The sequence below is a fragment of the Equus przewalskii genome, chromosome 11, assembly GCF_037783145.1.
Source record: "Equus przewalskii isolate Varuska chromosome 11, EquPr2, whole genome shotgun sequence".
Lineage (NCBI taxonomy): Eukaryota > Metazoa > Chordata > Mammalia > Perissodactyla > Equidae > Equus > Equus przewalskii.
In genome coordinates this window covers 8,099,401-8,120,417 of record NC_091841.1, presented here as the reverse complement: position 1 = coordinate 8,120,417, position 21,017 = coordinate 8,099,401, and the positions used below count along the sequence as shown (strand labels likewise).

General features: G+C 41.6%; 2 long non-coding RNA genes across 2 annotated transcripts in view; one reads left to right on the top strand and one right to left on the bottom strand.

Moving 5' to 3' along the window:
- Positions 1–21,017, top strand: part of LOC139074321 (uncharacterized) — a 298,587-nt gene that overhangs the window by 103,776 nt on the left and 173,794 nt on the right. The gene's annotated exons all lie outside the window — the stretch shown is intronic.
- On the bottom strand, positions 13,056–13,756 carry LOC139074550 (uncharacterized). The gene is made up of 2 exons (XR_011524268.1): positions 13,606–13,756; positions 13,056–13,250 (listed from the first exon to the last, which is right to left on the bottom strand). It is a non-coding gene; the product is annotated as an uncharacterized lncRNA (long non-coding RNA).

Here is a 21,017-nt window from a genome sequence, read left to right as displayed (position 1 = left end):
TTCAGCTATTATTTCTTCAAATAGATTCTCTGCCCCTTTGTCTCTTTCTTCTCCTTCTGGGACACCTATAATATGGATATTAGTGAGCTTGATATTGTCCCAGAGGTCCCTTAGACTGTCCTTGTTCTTTTTAATTCTTTTTTCATTTATCTGTTCAGCTTGGGTGATTTCCTCTAGTCTTTCATCCAGCTCACTAATCTTTTCTTCTGTGTCATCTACTCTGCTATTGAGTCCCTCTAGTCAATTTTTCATTTCCAGTATTGTATTCTTCATTTTTGATTGGTTCTTTTTTATATTTTCCAATTCTTTGTTGATGTTCTCACTGAGTTCACTCATTCTTCTCCCCAAATCAGTGAGCATCCATATGAATGTTTATCTCTGTTTCATTTAGTTCTTTTTCTAAGGTTTTGTACTGTTCCCTTTGAGTGTATTCCTTTCCCTCCTCATTTTGCCTTTTTCTCTGTGCTTATATCTATGTATTAGGTAGATCAGCTATGTCTCCTGATCTTGGAGAACTGCCCTTATATAAAAGATGCCTTATGAGGCCCATCAGTGTGCTTACATCTCATCACCAGTTCCAAATGTTCCAGGAGTGTCCCCTGTGTGTGTTATGTGTTTCCTTCTGTTGTGGCAGTGTTGCTCTTTCTCCTCCCTAGCCTGGGGAGGCTAGGCTGTCTCCCTGGCCAGCTTGTTGTAACACTCAGCTGCATGTGGCTGCTATGGTCTCTTTAGTCACTTTATTTGGAATGAGGAGTCCCAGCACAGTTGGCTGCAAGGTCTGATAGCACATTCCTGTTGCAGTTTTTCTGTTAAGTGAGTAAGCCCCAAGCATGGCTGGTTGCTCGGCTCAGGGGCTTACAATTGCTGTAGGCTTCTGGGCTGCAAGGCTGTTGTCAGCTCTCTCAGGAGTGCAGCTGAGTGGGGCTGGCCCCAGACATGGGAACACCCAATTGTTTCAGGCTTTGGAAGGTGGGACTGATTCCCTATGTAGCTGAGAAGCACAAGTCTTGCTGCAGTTGACAAATCCCACTGCCCGCAGGGCCACACATCCTGTCAATACAGTTCTGCCCCATATGCATACCCTGACCCAGTCGCCCCACTGCAGAGGCCTCATATACTCCAGCAATGCAGGCCCACTCCTTGTACATATCCTGTTCCACAGAGATGGCCCCACACATCCAGGTGCAGAAATTCCAGGCACTCCACTTATGCAGACCTCCACATTGTCTGAGGGCTTGCTGTTGGGTAGGGCCACTTCCTAGGGATGGCTGCCTCCCCTGGCCATACTGGATTAAATTGGTGCTCTAGTGGGTGCACAGACCCGGGGCTAACAGGCCAGGGGAAGAACTCCAATGGCATCTTCCAGTGTCTGTGTCAGCATGCCTGTACAAGGTCACAATAATGGCTGCTGCCCAAGTCTCAGTCTCTGGGGAGGTCACACCTCTCATTGAGATGCACCCAGAGCCTATGAAACGAATCTCTTTTGACCAAAGCCTGTGCACATTTCTTTCTGGTGATTTTAGGTTGCTTTCTTAAATGGGTGAGTTTGTGCAGGGGCTCTTTCAGAGCAGCCTTTTTTCCCTTATGTCTAATAGCTTTTCTGGGGATATTCCCCGTTGTGGTTAATAGCCAGTAAAGCCAGATATTATGACACTTGTATAAGTTGTGCTGAATCTAAAAGCTGCTTATTGTTGCAATGCTGTCCTGCTCAGATCCCCCCTTCCTCCAGGGAAGGCTTCATACCTTAGGATTGCTCCTGGATAGCCATGAAGTGCCATGACTTGAAGGTGGCTTTTTTCTCTCCAGACGGGAATTTCTGCCTCTTCCACCTCAGTCAGCACTGTCCCTTGTTGCAGGAGTTCTTTTTATTCAGTTTTCTGGTCTCTCTCAGGGGTAATTCTTCCAAGAGTAGTTGAAAATTTGTGTCTGTGGGAGGAGGTGAGTTCAGAGACTGCCTACACTGCCATCTTGACACCATCTCCTCAAATGCTAATTTAATGTTTAACCCGATAATTGGGCAACCTGTGACCTAGTCAAGTTGACACATAAAATCAGCCTTTATAAGATGGAATGACTCAAAGCTGGCCTCATATGGGACTGTCAACTAGAGGTTAAGCCAGTCTGGTGGCTCTCTGTGTGCCGCGGGCTTTTCTCACCATGGGGGCTGAGTTCTGAGAGAAAATGCTCTAAGAGACCTGGACAGAAGCTGGATGGCCTTTTCTGACCCAGCCTGCAAGTTTGTGTATGTTGTCAGGTGTAAGTGAGTCATTAAGTCCAGACTAGATTCAATGGGTGGGGAACTGCACCTTCTCCACTGCAGAAGGGCGTGCGGAGTGGCACATACTGTTGTAGCCACCTGCCACAGTCAGCTATAAGCTTCAAGGATCAATCAGGTGGCTACAAAAGTATATTATTTCCTGTGCTTTCATGAGATTCTGAGCTCTGGAGGGAAAAATTGGAACAAGGATGGAAATGTGGGTTTTTATAGGATTTTTTACATGGTCAGAGAAATAAAATGCTCAGGACCTAATTACTTTCAAGATTCTTTTTTTCTTTGTTTTCTTAAGCTTTAAAAAATTTACATGCAGTAATATTCGTTTTTTTTTTTTTTTGGTAGATACAATTCTGTGGGTTTTAGCACAAGTAGATACTTGTCACCACTTATGTAAATAGGACATAGAACAATTTCAACACCCCAAAGGATGCTCTTGTGCTGTCCCTTTGTACTTAGCCCCTCTGCCACCTCTAACACCTGTCAACCTCTTATCTCTGGGTAAAAAGTTGCTTTGTTTAGTGGTCTTCAAAATATACTGTACATATCCAAGCGGGTGCACAAGAAGATACAAAGGGGGGAAAGGAAAAGATCAAAATTTATATTTCTATCTATTTTTACCTCATGTTTACATTCAATTTTTGACCATGTTTAAAATGCACACAATACGTTAGCCCTGGAGTATGCACATGTAATTTATGAATAAGTAAAAATACATTGGGAGAGTTAAAAAATGGATTGTTATTATTTGTGCCGTGAAATTTATTCTGACTCCTTGCGCCCCTGAGTACAGCATGGTGGAACCTTGCCTGATCTTTTTGTACCATCCTCTCACCTCTGGCACTGTATCAGACAATGTTCTGCTGCTATTCATAGGGTTTTCATGGCCAATTTTTTTGGAAGTGGGAGGCCTGGTCCTTCTTCATAGTCCATCTTAGTCTGGAAGCTCCACAGAAACCTCTCCACCATGGATGACCCTGCTGGTATTTGAAATCCTGGTGGCATAGCTTTCAGCATCACAGCAAGACACAGCCATCACAGTATGACAACCGGTGGTGGTGGGGTTCCCTGACCTGGACCGCAGCGGTGAGAGTGCTGAGTCTTAACCACAACATCACCAGAGCTGGCAAAAATTTAAATGCTGATAAAGATAAGTGACCAAAAAAGTTTTTAGATGGCTGGATTAGGTTAGCATCAAAAGCAATGTGCTCTGGGGTGGAAGTGGCATGGTTCTTTACACATCGGCTTTCTCTTAGCCAAATGGAATAGTCAATGAAGGACAAGGAGGGTACAGGAAAATAAAGCATAGCTCTCTGAGTCGGAGCTTGGATTCCCCAAATGAGATTGTAAAAAATTCTACAATTAGTCAATTTTTGCCTTCCTTGATAGGTTACATGCTCCATGGAAACAGGGGCCATTTATGTCATGCATTCAAGTCTATGCCTGGCATAGTTTTAGGATCTAAGGACACAGGAGAGAACAAGACTCTAAGCATCTTGACTCTTCTAAAGTGTACTTTCTAGGGTAAGAAAGAAATAGTAAACAAGTCAACAAAAAATTAAGAAAATTTCAGAGAGTGGTAAGTTCTGTGGAGAAATAGAAGAGGGTAATGGAAAGAGAGGTGCAATATTATGTTAGATCCATGGAAAACCTCCATGGAAGGTCCCATTTGAGCTAAAATGTGAATGACAGGAATGAGTCAGCCACATGAATATCAGATAGGTTTGGGAATTTGGTAGCAGATAGCAATAATGCATGGATTTTTGTCAGTTTTATTGATTGGTTTTTAAAAATATATAAAGCCTAGAGTGGCAGCAAATCATACAGGAAGTCTCTAGAAATCTGGGGATCAGTAGAGGGCAATGAGTGGAGGGTGGCACAGCGTGTCTAGGCAGAGAGGGCCTGAACCTGCCACATTGTCTTTTCTGTGGCCCCAGGGTGGAGTGGGAAAATATCCAACAATTTTTCACACCTTTCTAAAAGGGACCTGGAAGTAACTGGTGGGACTGGAGAGGGCATAGGGTCACCACATGGATGACCTGGTGACCTCCGTGGCTCCATCACTGGGCTTAGATGGGAACTTGTGTCTCAATGGATGCCACTGTGGCATCCACCCATTATTTCACTCTTGAGCTTGTGGCCCATGAATGCCATTTTCATTCCACTGGACACTGAGGATAAAATGGTAAGTGAGTCAGTCCCCTTATAGCCTTTCTTGTTCTCTCCTCATCTGAGAGGGTCACCATCCCCTTGTGCGTCAGTTTTGGACCTTCAGGAAACAGACACAAAGACAAAATTAAAAATGCAATTTTTTTTTGGAGGTCAAGCCCACAAAAGATAAAAGAGGAGAGGGAACAGGAGTAGGCAGAGGAAGTCTTCAGACCGTGATGTGGGTCAAACATCTGTGAATGGAGAGGGGAAAGTGCAGAGGATTGGGTCGAAAGATCCTCAGATGTCAGTGCAACTCTGAGAAAGTCTCATCTAGCCCAGGGGGGAGGTATAGACAATGATTATTTGGTAGAGGGATCCTTTCCTGGGCAAAATTTCCAGGTTCTATCACTCCCACTGTGCCAGGAGAGCATGGCCTTGACTCAAATGCTGCAGTGGATTGCACAGGCGCTGTGGCTGGGGGCTGTCAGCTACCCGGACTCCTTGCCACAAGTTCTCCTTTGAAAGGAGAACTGAGAGGTGCATCTCCATGGCTGCTGTGCCTTGCCCTTGGCAAGCATCCCCCTTGCCAGCTTCTGTGGGTATTTGTATATTGAGAATGCCACTCCTGGGGCCCTGCTCCTTCTCCAAATTAATTTAATGAGATGCTTAGAAGGGAACTGTGAAGGAGTTGTGTTCTATTGATACTCATCTCAAGGAATGTCATTCATCACCAAGGCAAAATTCAAGGCAATTAACTTTTATTAATTAATTAGTTTTTTTTGTGTGTGGTTTGGAATCCTGGAGGGCAAAGATTCTGACTATAAACTCAAATCAGCAAATGTAACTGGGGTTGATGTAAGTAGGTTGGATGCTTCTGTGATGGGAGCTTAGGGGCAAAGATGGTGAAGGGATGTGGACACGTGTGCCGTGGAGAACAGGGGAATGAAGGCCTCTGAAATCACCTGGAAGTATTCTAGCAGCGCTTACAGGATGTTTCAGTTCTGAGGAGCAAAGAAAATGGGAAGAGGGTTAGGGTTGAGTTAGTTTTAGAGTCTTAAGCTGGACTCAGCCTGTGGAAGGGTACAAACCAGCCCAGTTGTGGGTCAGGAATAATGGCGTGCCCTTCACCTCTACCTAGGAACTATCACCCATCCTGGCGTACAGAGGAAGTGCCTCTCCTACAGGTCCAGTAAACTTTCCCTGTTGCAAATGTTCCTTAAGGTTGCTGCCTGCTTGAGATGCACGTTTACTCCCTGATTACACTGCTTTGACTTTCTTTTTGTCTTTTCTTTTACCTGAAATCGATGGCCAAGTGATTACTTATTCTTTTCTCTTTTTTTCACATGCCATTAGTGATTCTATGAAGCAACACATGCTTGAACCATTGGTGACCAGGCATCTCCAACGAGCTTCCTGACCTTGCTTGAGAAATATATGGATTTTTCAAGTTGTGTGTGATAAGTCACCAGGTAGCACAGGAAAGGGAAAGAGAAAGGTAGAAAATAAATCGGGTTTGAATGACGGCAAAACAAATGCCATGTTAACTCAGGCATTCAATATACAGAAGAAGTTGTCTGATTGCTTGGTAATTAAACTTTAAAAGGAGGCTTGTCTGGCCCCAAGTAAACAAACGTAATGATCTTTTGTACACAATAAGACTGGTATGTGTAATTTCTCACTGAGACTTTCAGTTTTAAGCTGTTGTTAAGTCCCAAATAGGAAAATTTGATTTCCTTTTAATCCATTTTTGTGGGCTGGAAGAAAGTAAGAGTGATGTGGGAGAAAGGAATGTTAGTGTTGTCCTGATAGAGAGGGGCCCGGGCTAGGCTGGGATGCTACTGGGAGGAACCAACTCATAGCATTTGAGGCGTTAGCGGTCTTAGATAGTATCCATTTCAACCTCTCATTTAGCAGATATGGAAGCGGAGACTCAAAGAAGCTAAGAAGCAGGAAGATGGAGCAGAAAGAAAACTAGAATCAAAAGTACTGAGTTCAAGTACCAGCAGCGGCTGTAATGATTTCTGTGACTTAGCTTTGATACCAGCACTCTTCCCTCTGACCTGACCTTCCTAGGCTTTTGGAGGCAACATGGGAAACTCCATATCAAAATATGACTTCCAGAATCTTGGGCAAAATTCCTGACACTTGTTGGCATTTTGAATGTAAATTGGATATAGGCTAAACCTCAGCATATTGCTACATCCCTTTCAGTTCAGTCTCTCTGATCCACATGACAACCCTCATCTCCTAACACATAGTTCTAATGACAGCCTGGCAGATTCAACCTCTATTCCTGTTCCAGAAGCGTTTCTCTTGATGTTCTCCTTTGGTGGTTCTTGGATGTTGATGTTCATGGGTTAGTTAACATTTGAAAGCTTCCATCTGGATTCTTGCTTCAAAATCATAAGTACTTTCCCTACACCTATCACCAATAGATAGGCCTAGATAACAAATGCAGGGATGGCAAAAAAATTTAGATTAGACTGTCTAACACTAACGTTATAAAACTTAGACCTTAATATGAAAGAACCGGAATGTATTAGAGTGATAAAAGTACCATGGAGAGCAAAGAAAAAGGGACACTGGCTAGTACAGGGTGACCACAGCCTCTGCTTTGTAAGGTGGACAATGACTGTTTGCTCACCTTAGTTCCGTTATAGGCCCCAGAATTTTAAGCCTTTCCTACATATGGAAACTTTCACAGCTAGCATTTCTTCATCTCTTAGATGACAATCATAACCATCCTGGCTCTTAAAACTGTTGGGAGGACCAAATTAAGTGGTGGCTTTATAAAACTTAAAAGTGCTATTAAAATATTAAGTGGCTTACTAGTTAATTAGAAATATTGAGCTAGAACTGGAGATTCCAGACAGCTAATTCAGGTGTTCTTTTCATAGCTCTGGGGAGAAAGTTGTGAACTAGGTAGGTTGTAGAGAAAACAACTAATGTTTGGAGACAAAAGGAAGCCAGCACTAGCCCCATAGTATCCTTCTCGGAAAGGCAATGAGAATTTTAGTTGTGGTGTTATTCAAGTCACGGTTAAGGGTTTAGAAACCACATGAGTCTGTAGTTTGAAGGAGAAGGACAGTGACAAAGCTAAGCTGCTCCTTTTGAGGGGAGGTGATTACCAAGTCCAGGCTCAGAGCTGATTTTCTTCTCCTCTTTCTCCCAAGTGAAGATGAGGCAGGGAGTGACCATGGGGTAACTTAAAGGCTGGAGTTATTAAAGCATGAATTCTCATAAATAAAACTCAAAGATTTCCTGAGACCCAGAGAACAGGATCAACCTGCAAGAGAAAAACAAGAGTCTAGGAAATTGGGCTCTTTGCCAATGTTTTTGTACTAAACAATTCTCCAACTATCATTCAGATAGCATCATATTTCATTTTTCTGCTTCAACCTCTAATTCTTTACAAAGGACCCTAAAAATCCATTTGCCATTCTGTGAGACGGAATCCAGGACATGATCATCGTTATTATCATTACCACTGAAGATAAAGAAATCTGTCAATTTCACTAGTTTCTGCTACCTACATAATAACTCAAGCTCTGTCTTGGTCATCTACTTTAAGGGACAGTATAATGACATTGCTGGGACTTACATATATCCACTCACTCCAAAGCCAGCAGCTCTTGGTTCAGCTTTAATAGATCAAATTCTATTCACAAAATTATGAGAACAATGACTCTATTTTTTTTTGAGAGCTGAGGAGTTTTATCTCTACAAAAGTGGGTCTAAAAAGTTCACTGCTCAGTGAGTACCAATTTGCTTCCGGGAAATGGCATATGATTTCTGAATGGTATTCTATCTTATAAAACTTTAGCGAAGTATGTCCAGCTATTAAACAATGACCTAAGGCATGTCGACAATTGATTTGCTCCCCGTTTGCTTATTTGGGAAGACTGTTGAGAGCACGCTTCATAGGAACATCATGACCCTTAACTTCATCTCCAAAAGTTTGTCCAGACCACACTCACTGAACACCTTTTGTATACAAAGTGCCAGGTCCAGTGCTGAGTGTACAAAATGTGAATAAGATCTTGTCTTCGTACTTGAGCCTAACAGAGGAACAAGTGTCGATTGTCCTCTTCTCTTCAGGAGATGCGGAGTTTCTGTGAAAGATATTAAATTCTCAGAAGTCTTGTGTAAAGATTTGGCTGCTTTTTCAATGCCTTTATCCATGTGGTTTTTAAACCAGGCAGAATTATCCTTGATTGTGTCTGTTTGTGTGCTATGTGACTGTAGCTAATGAATCCAGAAGCCTGCGATGTATAATCAAGTCTATGTAATGTTCTATGGCAAATGCTACAAGAGATGTATATGTAGACCAACGGAAGCACAGAAAAGAGAGTTTGATAATATAGGACATAGTGGTTGAGCCTGGCCTTGAAAGGTGAGTTAGATTTTTCCAGGTAAAAATATAGATAAATGTATCCAGGGAGGAAACAGCCTTTGTGAAGGGGCAGAGGTGTGAGGGAGTATGGTCCCACTGAGCATTTTGATAATAACTATAACAAAGGATAGTGGTAGGAGCTGACACTAGATGAGTAGGCTGGATCAGTTTGTGAACGGGCTGCTGTTTCTATGTCAGGTTATCTTTGTCTTATTCAGTCTGCTTATATCTTCTTGGTTGATGGGCAAATTGAGGAATTATGATCTTGTTCAAACTCTTCTGATATTGTAACTCAAGGTAAACATGTGGTTGTAGGTATCAGAGTGTTTGAGACTACAACTAAAACTCTATTTATTCAATTTCCCCATTCTCTTGCCTCCCCACCCCCCATTATAAAATCCTTCTTCCGTGCCCATCACATGCCATTCAAAGTTGTTCTAATTTACTCATGGGTACTGCTTTTGTTAGGAATCACATTTTCACTTAAAAATTTATCCTCTGAATTGAAGTCTCAAAGCAGAAAAAGAAAGTTAATAAATTTACCAAGTTCTTCACTGACAGCTTTTTCTAATGAATGATTATATGTTGAAATAAAAGTTGTTAAAATATTGATAAAAAGAAGTTTGAGGAAGCAGATCGAAAACAAGACTAATGAGACAGGTAGAGAGGTTCTTCAACGGGAATGCTATTTCCCTACCAAATCTGGTAAAGCCCAACCTCAGTGCTTGCTTGCCTGGAGGCTAAAAAGTGGTCGGGCCTCTCACATAGCTGCGGTATTTTCAGTTAATAGATGTTTGGCTTTTTATGCACGTCTGTTTAGTCTTTCCCAAAATGTCAATAATATGAGGGGATCGATAAACAAATTTTATTGTGTTTACATCTCTCACATTTTATAAATTAAGCACATTTAAGCCATGTATAAATTCACTCAGATGGGATTATCATACTTACGTGACACTTTTGTTACTCAATAATAGTAGAAAAGATGAAGGCTTGACTACCAACTCTATGTGGTTTATCGTCTGTTGAGGCCCTGAGACTGCCTTGTGAGGCTTGTGTATCACAGTCCTCAGCTGGACTTACATACTGTAATATATAATGTATAACACATATGTAATATTTGGTATGTGATATATAATGATATCTTATATATCATTGAATCAAATTATATATTGTATTGTATAATGATATTGCAGCCAGCCCTGGTGGTCTAGCAGTTAAGATTTGGTGCTCTCACCTCCGCGGCCTGAGTTTGTTTCCTGGTCAGGGGACCAAACCACTTGTCTGTCTGTCATACTGTGGTGACTGCATGTTGCTGGGATGCTGAAAGTTCTGCCACCAGAATTTCAAATATCAGCAAGGTCATCCCTGGCGGACAAGTTTCAGCAGAGATTTCAGACTAAGACAGATCAGGAAGAAGGAACTGGCCACCCACTTCTGAAAAGACTGGCCATGAAAATCCTATGAATAGTAGTGGAGCCTTGTCTGCTAGAGTGCCAGAAGGTGAGAGGATGGCCCAAAACGACCAGGCAAGTTTCCACTCTGCTGTACACAGGGTCACTAGGATTCAGAATCCACTGGATGGCACTAACAACAAATAATACTATTATATAATATATTATATATAATATTCATCCCTTTGCTCATCTCATCAGTGCTATTGCAGCTCCTTGAGTTCAAAGCATCTGGGGTTATGAATGTCCTCGGCCATGTCTAGTTTTGGTCTTGATTTTATAACTGCTTAAAAGTGAAAGACTTGCTTCCCCTTCTTATGCTATGCCCCATTTTACATCAGTCTGAGACTAGTTAGGTGTTCTGGCTCAAAGTCCTCACAGACCTAGCTGTGATTTCTGTTTTGCCACTTACTGAATAAATCGTGAGCAAATTACTAGTGCAAACCTTATTTTGCTTCTTTGGAAAATGAGGAATGATAACTAATTTAGAGTGGATTACCTAACCTCTGTTAAATGGAGATGATCATAATACTTATTTTATAGGATTGTTGTGAAGATTAATTGAGACAAATTTTATAGTGTACTTGCCCTTTGCCTGGCACACGGTAATTGATCAATACTAGCTGTTACTATTATCATGTTATGATTTTTAGTGTGTTGCCATTGTCTCATTTGTAGCTATCAGGGTTAGATCATGTATCATAAAATGTTACAAAACGAAGCAGGATTGAATGTAGTGCTGGTAATCCCCAAGGCATGGTAACTACTCTTATGATTTGATCATCTCTAAGTTGGTGAACATATTATTTCTAAATCCATTAGTTTAATTCCTTGTAGTAACTATACTATCTTGCTGTTGGCTTGGATTTGGAAAATGAACCCTTGTATTCCTCTTAAGTTCCCTCTAAGAAGTTGGCCTGTGAATCAGATGGATGCTAACAGGTTGGTGGTGTGGCCTGGTTATGAATTCAGCCCCGAACTGTAAGGAAGGCTAGATGTTCAATAACTTCCCAGTCTTTTTCAGGGAATACCCAAACTTTCTATGAATGAGGCTAAATCCCCAGAAGTCTAATGTTGGGATTTGGCTGCTTTCTCAATGTTCTTTTGCCATATGCTTCTTAAGAGAGCACCAAGACAGAATTATCCTTGAGTGTTTATCTGTGTGAATGTGGGAGGCAGGGAAGAAGAGGTGGGGAGGAGAGAGTGTGTGTGAGAGAGAGAGGGAAAGAGAGAGAGACTAGATATAGCTATTGAAGTCAGAGGAGACCCTACAAACAGTAATGAAGCTCACCAAGCTCACAGCCTTTTGCTTTTGATCCATGTGGGGATATGCTGTCACACACAGAGCAAAGTTTAGGATAGAAAACTAAAGACCTTGGATGGATTCGGCTCTTCTAGTAGTAGGTCACAATTTCGGAAAAGAAGGAAGACTAAGGGTGTGAACACCTGGTGTCTTAGTTTGTTTGGGCTGCTATGGCAAAATACCACAGCCTGGGTGACTTAAAAACAACAGAAATTTATTTCTCGCAATTCTGGAGGCTGGAAGTCTGATATCAGGGTGCCAGTGTGGTTGGTTTCTGATGAGGCCCTTCTTCCAGGGTGCAGACTGCTACCTTCCCATTGCATCCATGGTGGAGAGCAGAGAGGGGAAACATATTTTCTTGTGATTCTTACAGGGACACTAATCCAATGGCCTCACCCTCGTGACCTTATTTAATCCTTATTACCTCCCAAAGGCCCTGCTTCTTAATAACATCATGCTGCGGGCTAAGGTTTCAACATATGAATTTTGGAGGGATATAAGCATTCAGTTCATAACTCCCAGTGACATAGATCATACTAAAGAATAAGATTTGTTTTTCTGGATTGTGATTTTATAATATCATAATGGTAATCTCCTTGGGGAAAAAACAAGTAATTTATAAAGACTCAGAAGGATGCATTTATTAGAGTATTTAGTGGCTTAAGAAAAGGAAGGAGACAAATACTCAGAAACTTGACACCAAGGAGGATAATATATGAAGTAGAAACACAATATGATAATGTCTTATATGAATATAGTATTTACAGTTTTCAAAGTGTTTTTTATGTGATCTCATGAAATCCTTACAACAGTACCCTGAAGTTTTCAGAAATATGAAGATCTATATTTTTCAGATGAAAAATATGAGTCCCAGAGAGGTAAATTAGTTTGTCTTAGGTCACACAGCCATTAGGGTACATGTCTGAGACTAGATCTTTTGATTATAGTTCTATATTCCCAATATTGTAGAACATTTTGGTATTTTTTTGATGGTGATTTTTTTCTGTGGTTTGAGCTTGTGGTTTTGGAAGTATTCTTTTAGGCCATAAGTGTTACTGCACAAAAATAGGGTTCTCCTACCCAATGTGCGTAAACAAGACAATTAATTACGGCATCCGCTTTTGGGAAAAGAAATCAGCTTTATTCTGCGAGATCAATCTGTAGGGAGAGAGGGGGCTTGTGCCCTCAGATCTGTCTCCCTGATCTTGGGGCACAATTTCTTAGCTGAAGGGCAGGGCGGTCTAAAGTGTGGAGATAGATGTTTGGAGGTAAGGAGAAGTGAGGTAATTGATGGTCTGCACAAGCATAGTCAGGCTTCATGCCTCTCCATGGAATGCATGTTCACAAAATGACAGTGTTACCATGATCAGAGGCTGGAGTTATTAGCTCCTTGACATCAGAAATGTCACTTATCAAGCATTTGCACAGGAACAGCTGATGAGTTGGCGGTCTTACCTGGCCTGAACTGGACAAGGGTCTCAGTCCCTGAAAGACAACTCTTTATTACTCTGTTGATAAGATGGGGCCAGTTGAACTGGTCCTGGAGAGCCCGTGGTTACATAAGGAATTTAAAAATTTTCATATTTTTCTTTGTGGTTTCTTTCAACACGTTTGACATTAGAATGTCTTCCCTAATATCTGACGAATTCTTGACTTGTCCTGTTGAGGATTTCATCTCTGGAAAGATAAAGAAAACAGTGAAGGAAGATTTTTAATTTTAGACATTTCTGGTCAACAGAATTGAACTAGAAGGGAAAAGATGGTTAAGAGCAAGAGGAGAATCTAGAAAAGAGGAAAGGCTGGCATTGAGTTCATGAATTATTCCTTTTTAAAAAGAAAGTAGTGATGGTCTGACTTTAAGGGCATCTTTGAGCTTGTATTTGTTTTGTTACAAAAGGAGCATAAAGTCCTCTTCAACCTCTGCACCCCAATATGCACTCTATTCAGCTACTGAGAGGTACTGCAGTTAACATTTTGGTGTGTATTCTTGCAGATCTTTTCTTTACACACACACATGTAAATGTATACTTACTTACACCCCGGGGTGAGCAATCATTCCAGTTTTACCAGAACTGAGAGGTTTCTTGATATGTGGGCATGATATTGTGATTTATAATAAGAAATACATCGTTGATCTTCCACCTGGTCCTGGCACAGAGCTCCTAAAATCCTTGGAATTTTCTGTGACAAGAGTGATAAGGTGTTTTTTTGTTATGTTACTGAGGTAACTTTTGGAACACTCTTAAGTAACCTAAGGATGGGGCCTGGTTGCCGGGGGAACCAACCATGTGATTAGAGGGGTGGGATTTTCAGTACTCCCCCGCTCCTTCACCAATGGCCAATGATTTAATCATTCATGACTATGTAATCAAGCCTTAATAAAACCCCAAAAGGATAGGGTTCAGAGAGCTTCAGGGTTGGCGAACAAGTATAAGTACGCGGAGGTGCTGGGAGAGTGGTGCACCTGGAGAAGTCATGGAAGTTCTGTGCCCTTTCCCATATCTTGCCCTATGCATCTCTTCCATCAACTGTTCCTGAGTTTTATCCTTTTATAATAAACCTGTAATCTAGTAAGTAAAATGTTTCTCTGAGTTCTGTGAGCCACTCTAGCAAATTCCTTGAACCTGAGGAATGGATCTTGGGAATCCCTGACTTATAGTCAGTAGGTCAGAAGTACAGATAACAGCCTGGACTTGCAATTGGCATCCTGAGTTGGAGGGGTTTGTTGGAACCTTCAATTTGTAGCTGGTTTGTCAGAAGCACAGGTAACAACCTGGGCTTGCAACTGGTATCTATGGGAGGAGAGTCAGTCTTGTAGGAGTGAACGCTTAACCTGTAGAATCTGATGCTGTCTCCAGGCAGACAGTGTCAAAATTGAGTTGAATTGTAGGACACTCATCCAGTGTCAGAGTACTGCTTGTTGTATGTGTGAACACCCCTCCCTTACATCGGAATTGGGTTCAGGAACTCAAAATAGTGGGACTTCTACTGCTAAAACCAGGAGGGTCCTAGGAAAACTGCATGATTGGTCACCCTATCCTAAGAGGGATGGGTGAGACGGTGTCTGCCCTCACCCTCTCCCACATATCCCCTTTAAAGTGGTACAGGAGGAGGAAAGTGTCTCACTTGACCTCACAGGCAGGGAATGGATAAAGTCCTCTAAATGCTTCTGTGATTTTTGGATTAATGTCACTTGTCCTCCTGATTTCTAAAGTTGGTGGCTCAGGTAACTCATGATCTGGTCTCTTTCAGTCTGTTCAGGCCAAGCAGCTTCCTTGCTTAGCTAGACATCTACTTGGCCCTGGAACATGTGATTGACACTTCCAAGCCTCTGCCACATCCTCTATCTAGACCCTGGCCAAGGCTTGGCTATGGGGTTACCTCACTGTCCATCACAATAGACCCCAGGGCAGGCTAATGAGACCAACATCCATTCAGAGTGTCCCTGCCTCATAAGAACTAGGGGAGACTAGGAGTTTAAGCTAGATATCTCTCCCTCCATCTTTTCCTCTCCCTCTCTCACTCCTTATCTCCCACCATGTTACTCCACCCTTTTGACTATGCTGACCCCACTATAGTTGCTCAAGGTCCCCTGTACAGTGGTCCCTTCACAGAATCCAAAATGGGGAGCATGGTAAGAATGCCTTAAACTTGGTGTTCCCTTCAACTTTAGAAGCCATCTTTTCCTCTTCAGGTTCAAGCTTGAGAGGAAAACTGGAACCCAATTTTCTGAGCACTTACTCCTATCAGTTCAGTTGGCCTCTGGACCTTTTCTTCCCACAATTCCTTAGTCCAGCAAGGTTGGAATTATCCCCTCTCTCATCCTATCTGGACCTTCCTTCTATGAAACACTATCTAGTGAGTATTCCATCAAGTCTGGCTTTCAATTCTATTATTTTACTAAAGATATTAAGTACTCACCTTCTCTCGCAGGAGGAACCTCATGCATGGTCTAGTCTTGGCCATTGGAGGCTTCAATGGGTCAATGTTTTAAGGAGGAAATTTGAAATTTAATGGTGCAATGTTTATAAAATACTATCCCTATTAAATATTTGATTTAAAAACCTCAAACAGGATTAAACATGTATTGTTTTCCTTATCCAACAATATCTTAGATATTTTCCCATGTCAGAACAGAGAGCTACTTCATTTGTTTAAATAGTTGCAAATGATTTTATGTAATGAGTGCACCATAATTAATTGAACCATTTCCCTCCATTAGTGGGTGTTTAGGTTCAAACTTGGATGTTAAGGAGCACATCTGTTGAAAACAAAAATAATGATGCATTTTAAGGATGGATACAAAAGAGTGGAACAAACTCTAAAGGATCATATTGACAAAACTATGAAGAATCAGTGAAATGCATGTCACAGAAAACGGAAGATTTCATTTATTCATATTTAAAGCAAAAAGAACAAGGAAGGGATGGTCTCATTGCTTGGGCAGATGGTATATGGTTGACGAAAGGAAGGAGAATGATTCAATGTCTATTTTATTTCCACCTTCTACATCAGGGAAATGATCTTCAAGTTTGAAAGGGTGGAAGGGCATGGATACCAACCTGGATTTTAATAGATGTAAACACTTAGGACAGTCCTTGCAGCATAGTAAGTGCTCAACAAATGTGTTAAAATTTCCATTTAATTTTTTTTTGGTAGAATTGCAAGGAATGGGAAAGGTGCTGGATGATTGAAATGGGAAAACCACCAATTTTCAAAAAGGGAAATAAATGAATTTTAAGAAGAACATACCAATGAATGTGACATCAGTCCCTAGTCAAATTTAGGAACAAAATATTTAGAGATGGATTATGAGCACTCTGGAAAGGAAGATGGCATTGTTAAAAACAATGAATTCCAAAAAGCTAATCTGATTTCCTTTGTTTGGTTTTTTAGTTGAATGATTTGATTAGAGGAATGTACTAGGTGGAAAAGATCTATTTTCGTAAGATATTGGAAAAATTGCCTGTAAGCAGTGCTTTCTCATACATTTTGCATACTCTGTACTCTGCATTTAATGTTCTCCCTCTCTTCATCTGCTGATGATTGCCTACTCATCTGAGGCAGGCTAATGCTTTTGGAATACTAACCAACATTTCCTTTTTCCTATTCTAACCTTGGCCCTCCTTGAGTCAGCTAGGCTGTCTGCAAACATCTCTCTAGGTAAGTGATGACACATCAAAAAAGCAGCAGGAAGAATAATCTGTTCTTAGATTTGCACTTCTAAAGACTAATTCTTCAGGGAAACAGAGAGGACTCTTGGCTAGAAAAAATATTTGGAAGAATACTTTGATGTATAAAAATAAAACCTTCCCTCATGGAGACTGGATCATGCAGAGTGGAGGCCTGGGATGTGGGGGCTAGAGCTAGCGAGCATCATACAGCACCTGCCATATAGCATTGATACTTGACCTTCCATTGACCTTTATGACCTCCCTTCAACAGCAATATTGTTCACTGATAGCCTGGAATGAATGACGTCTGTCTGTGTCAGGTGTGTCTCACTCTATGTAGACATCTCCCCCTTTAATACCTATGATACTTATAAGCTTCAGAGCTGGAGGATGGGGAACTGAGAATCTAGAGGGAAGTAATTGTGTGGGATGTGCTTGCACTTGGGTGGACCTAAGTAGAAGCAATTTTTGCCCTTTTATACTACCCTTGCTGTCAGTAAAAGTAAGTATAAGCATATAAATATAAAAATAAGTAAGTCAGTAAAAGTATAGTAAAAGTCTCTACTTTTTCACATTCATGAGCTTTAACTCAGAAGAAAAGAGGGAAGGGAGAAGGAAAAATCTCACTTTTTTTTGGAGATTTCTTTAATGACCCCAGGTAGAATCCGGTGTTTGTTCTTGAGCTCCCCGTGGACTCCAAGTTCACTCGTATGATAGCATCCGTCATAGGAAACTCCTCTATTGCCTGCATGATCATTTCCCCAGTAGACTGTGAGCCTCTTGAGGGCAGAGAACAGATTCTGTATGTTTGTATTTCCTAGTACACAGTGGACATTAGGCATGTATTTAATGGGTTGAATTAAAGATGGCTAAATGCATGGAATTACCTGGGCTTATAAGTAATTAAATATATACTCAAGGAATATTGGCTAATATATTAGTGTCAGCTCTGAATTATCTCTCTGTGAAGTATTTCTAGGCTCAAACCCCTACTTTCCTGTTTCTATCAATGACTGGAATGATGACATAACTCACTGATTACATTTTGAAGTGACAGGAAGCCAGAAGGGAAAGTTAATACACTGGAGGAAAGTCAGAATCCAAAGAGAGAAGAATAAGTTGAAATGATGGACCAAATATAATTTAATTGAGAGTAGATATGAAATACTACAGTTGGGTTAAAAAAAATCAACTCCATTACAGAGTAGGGGAAGATACGGCTTAAAATAAAGGATTTGTTAAAGATCTTGCTAGAGCTTTAGTTGAAAAGCTTATTGAATTATGAATTCAATATTGAGTTTATGAGCTTAGGAATTAAATTATGATAGAGCTTTTACTATATTATATCTTTAATAAAGCTTTTGGTATTATTCGTAGAAATAAAAGGAAGAAATGCATGAAGACAAGGGTCTCACTGATGAGATCATGGCTGAAATATTGCGTAGAGTTCCACACATAATATTTGAAAAGGATAATGCTGGAGAATTTGGAAGAAAATGTTTGTGGAAACTACATTTTTATGAGACTTGAGACGGGGTTGGGGCTAGGCCACAGGAGAGATGAGGGAAGCGATAGTTGAATTCCCTAACTCTTGAATGCCTGTTACATTGAAGGATAGTTCAGCTTATGTTTCATGGCCCAACGGGTGAAAGTTATAAGGAAGAAGATTCTGGGTTACTATTCATAGGAAATTTGTAGCAGTTAGGTATTTCCATCAATGAAGTGACAGTTTAGGACAGCCTCTATCTCATTTCACTGGAAGAGTTTAAACTGAGAACAGGATGACTATCATCACACTGGATCCCTGATATGCATAGGTGATTGGATTCAGATGAGCTCTAAGGTGGCCTCCAATTCAAAGACAAGACACTCTTTCTATGCATGCTCTATGGCTTAGTTAGAAAGTCCTCTGTGGAGGTGGATGCACAGGAAGGACCTTTTGACTACATGGCAGAAATGATGGAGAGAGTTGCTTAGCTCAGCACAGAGCTTCCTGGACTTCCTTTACCCCTCACTCTGTATGCAGGCCACATAGAAGGCCAAGATCTGGGCTGTCGGACAGTAATTCATGTGAAAAGGAAGGAAATAACTCCTTGGTGGATGTGAATTGTGAGGAAGAATGATGATGCTACTCCATGTTCTATGACTCTGTACCTGAAGAGATAACAGGGCCTGATCAATGGAAATGTTTGGGGTTGGGAGAAGGGATACAGATGATGAAGAAGTAAGAGTGGCTCTCATTTGGGAGAATGATGGTGTTTTAACCCCATGGTCCATGGCTCTGAGCCCAGCAGGCGAGTCTGGGACAATTGATGGCTTCTGACACCCAGGTAACTGCCGTAATTCTGAGCTATGTGCCATGGACAAGGAGCTCTCCATGCTGCAGACAACTTCATTACTGTGGGCCCATCCTTCACTCAGCAGCGGACCTTTTTGCATCAGCCAAAGACGAATGAGAAAATCACCCAGGCTCTACATGCTTTCAATACTTCCCTCTCTTCTGTCCAGACCAGCTTTGGTTTATGTATTTTGCTGCCTTCCCTCTGAACTATGGTGCAGAAGGGCCCTGGCATCACCCACCCTGGAATAATATGTGAAACGCGGACAAGAGGATCTCCTCAAAGGACTTGGCAGATTGGGATTCTCTGTAGCAATCAAAGAATGACAGTGTGCCCTGGCTTGTCTAGGATTAGGCAGAGGTTCACTGCTATTTTAATTCTTCAAAAGCAATTCCTTTCCTGTGTCTGAGCACAGAGTGAATAAAGCTGCTTCCAAGAATAAGAACAGGCAACTAGCAAAGCTTAATTTCCTGCCAAGAGAAGGTAAAATGTATCCTCATGTTAGAGGCAACATGAAATGAGGTACAGTTATGTAGTACTGAGTCAAATTCAATGTCCTCTATCTTCAAATTGCAGAAAAGTACGGTCTCTGAATTCTGTAAGTCACAAAATATATCAATTGTTTTCCTCCTAATGAATTCAAAGAGAAGTAGTAAATAAATTTATTAAATGTAAACCTTGTACAGTTTTTACTAATATCCTTTCTGAAGCTGCCAACTGCCTGCCAAGCTGTGCTGCAGCTCCCGCCTCTCCTAGCATCCTTGCAAGCATCCTGTGCAGGTGGGAGTCTGACCGGAAGCCCTGGGCCTCCAGGATGTACCCACACTGAGTCACCACTTCAGTTCTGGGCAGATAAGATGCCACACAGTGGGGCATAGAACCAGAGTTCCTGGGTGACTGGGTGTCAAATGTTGAATGACAGAACCTAGAAGTGTGGGAGAGGCAGCTCCCATGGAGTAAACTTCCGCCAGCGGGAGTGGGAGTGGGAAGGTAAATTAACCCTTTTCCTCTGTGAGGTGGACCATTCCAAGGTGCCCTTTCTCCTTGCTAACCTTCTGGAGAAGTCCTGCATGCTGAAGGGCATGCCTGCCGAGAGATGTGCAGGGTCTCTTCACGGCTCACTGTGAAGCAGAGGCTGGCATGGTAGCACACTGTATCTCATGTGCCACATCTGTCTTTGTTCTACTTTGCCATACTTCCTGACCTGCACCACTCTGGTCTTGCACTTCCCCAGTCAAGTATCAGCCCTTTAGTCTTTGCCTCAGGTTCTGCTTTTGCAGATGACCTGGGCTAAGGCAGAGATAAAGAAATCAGGAATTTCATTCATTCACTCATTCTTTCAGGGTTTATTGAGTAGCTACTAAGTGTCGAGCATTTGCTAGTTTCTGAAGCCATAATGATGGGTAAAACATGATTCCGGCCTTTAAATAATTCATAGTCTAGTTTAGAGAGAAAGACATGAGATCCGATAAAGCCCTCAAAAATTAGAAGAAATAGAAAAAAAGATCTTCATGGTAAAATGTTTGAGATAAAATGTTGTTTGGTCCTGGAAATCTGGCTTCCCGTGCTGCGTATGGCTTAGTGTTGAAGGCCTGAGCTAATGGAGTCTCGAGTGGGTTTCTTGCTGTGGTACCAGAATTGGACTAAGGCCAAAGCTGAAAACAAAAACCTTCAAGCACCCCACCTTCTAAGGAGAGCCACAGGGAGCTGCTTATCATGGGGCCAGACACCTCCCTGAAGGTCTTTGGAGAGTTGGAAGAAATGGTCCTTCTCTCACCGTCTCCCCACACTCCCACTTGAATCTAAATGAGAAGGGAATTGGAATGAGGTCTAGAATCATCAAATGTTTGACTTTGTGGTGAGTCGTGTTGTAGGAGAGAAGCTTTTCTCCCTATCCTTTTGGAGTGCGTGGGAGTCCAGTTAAGCATCTT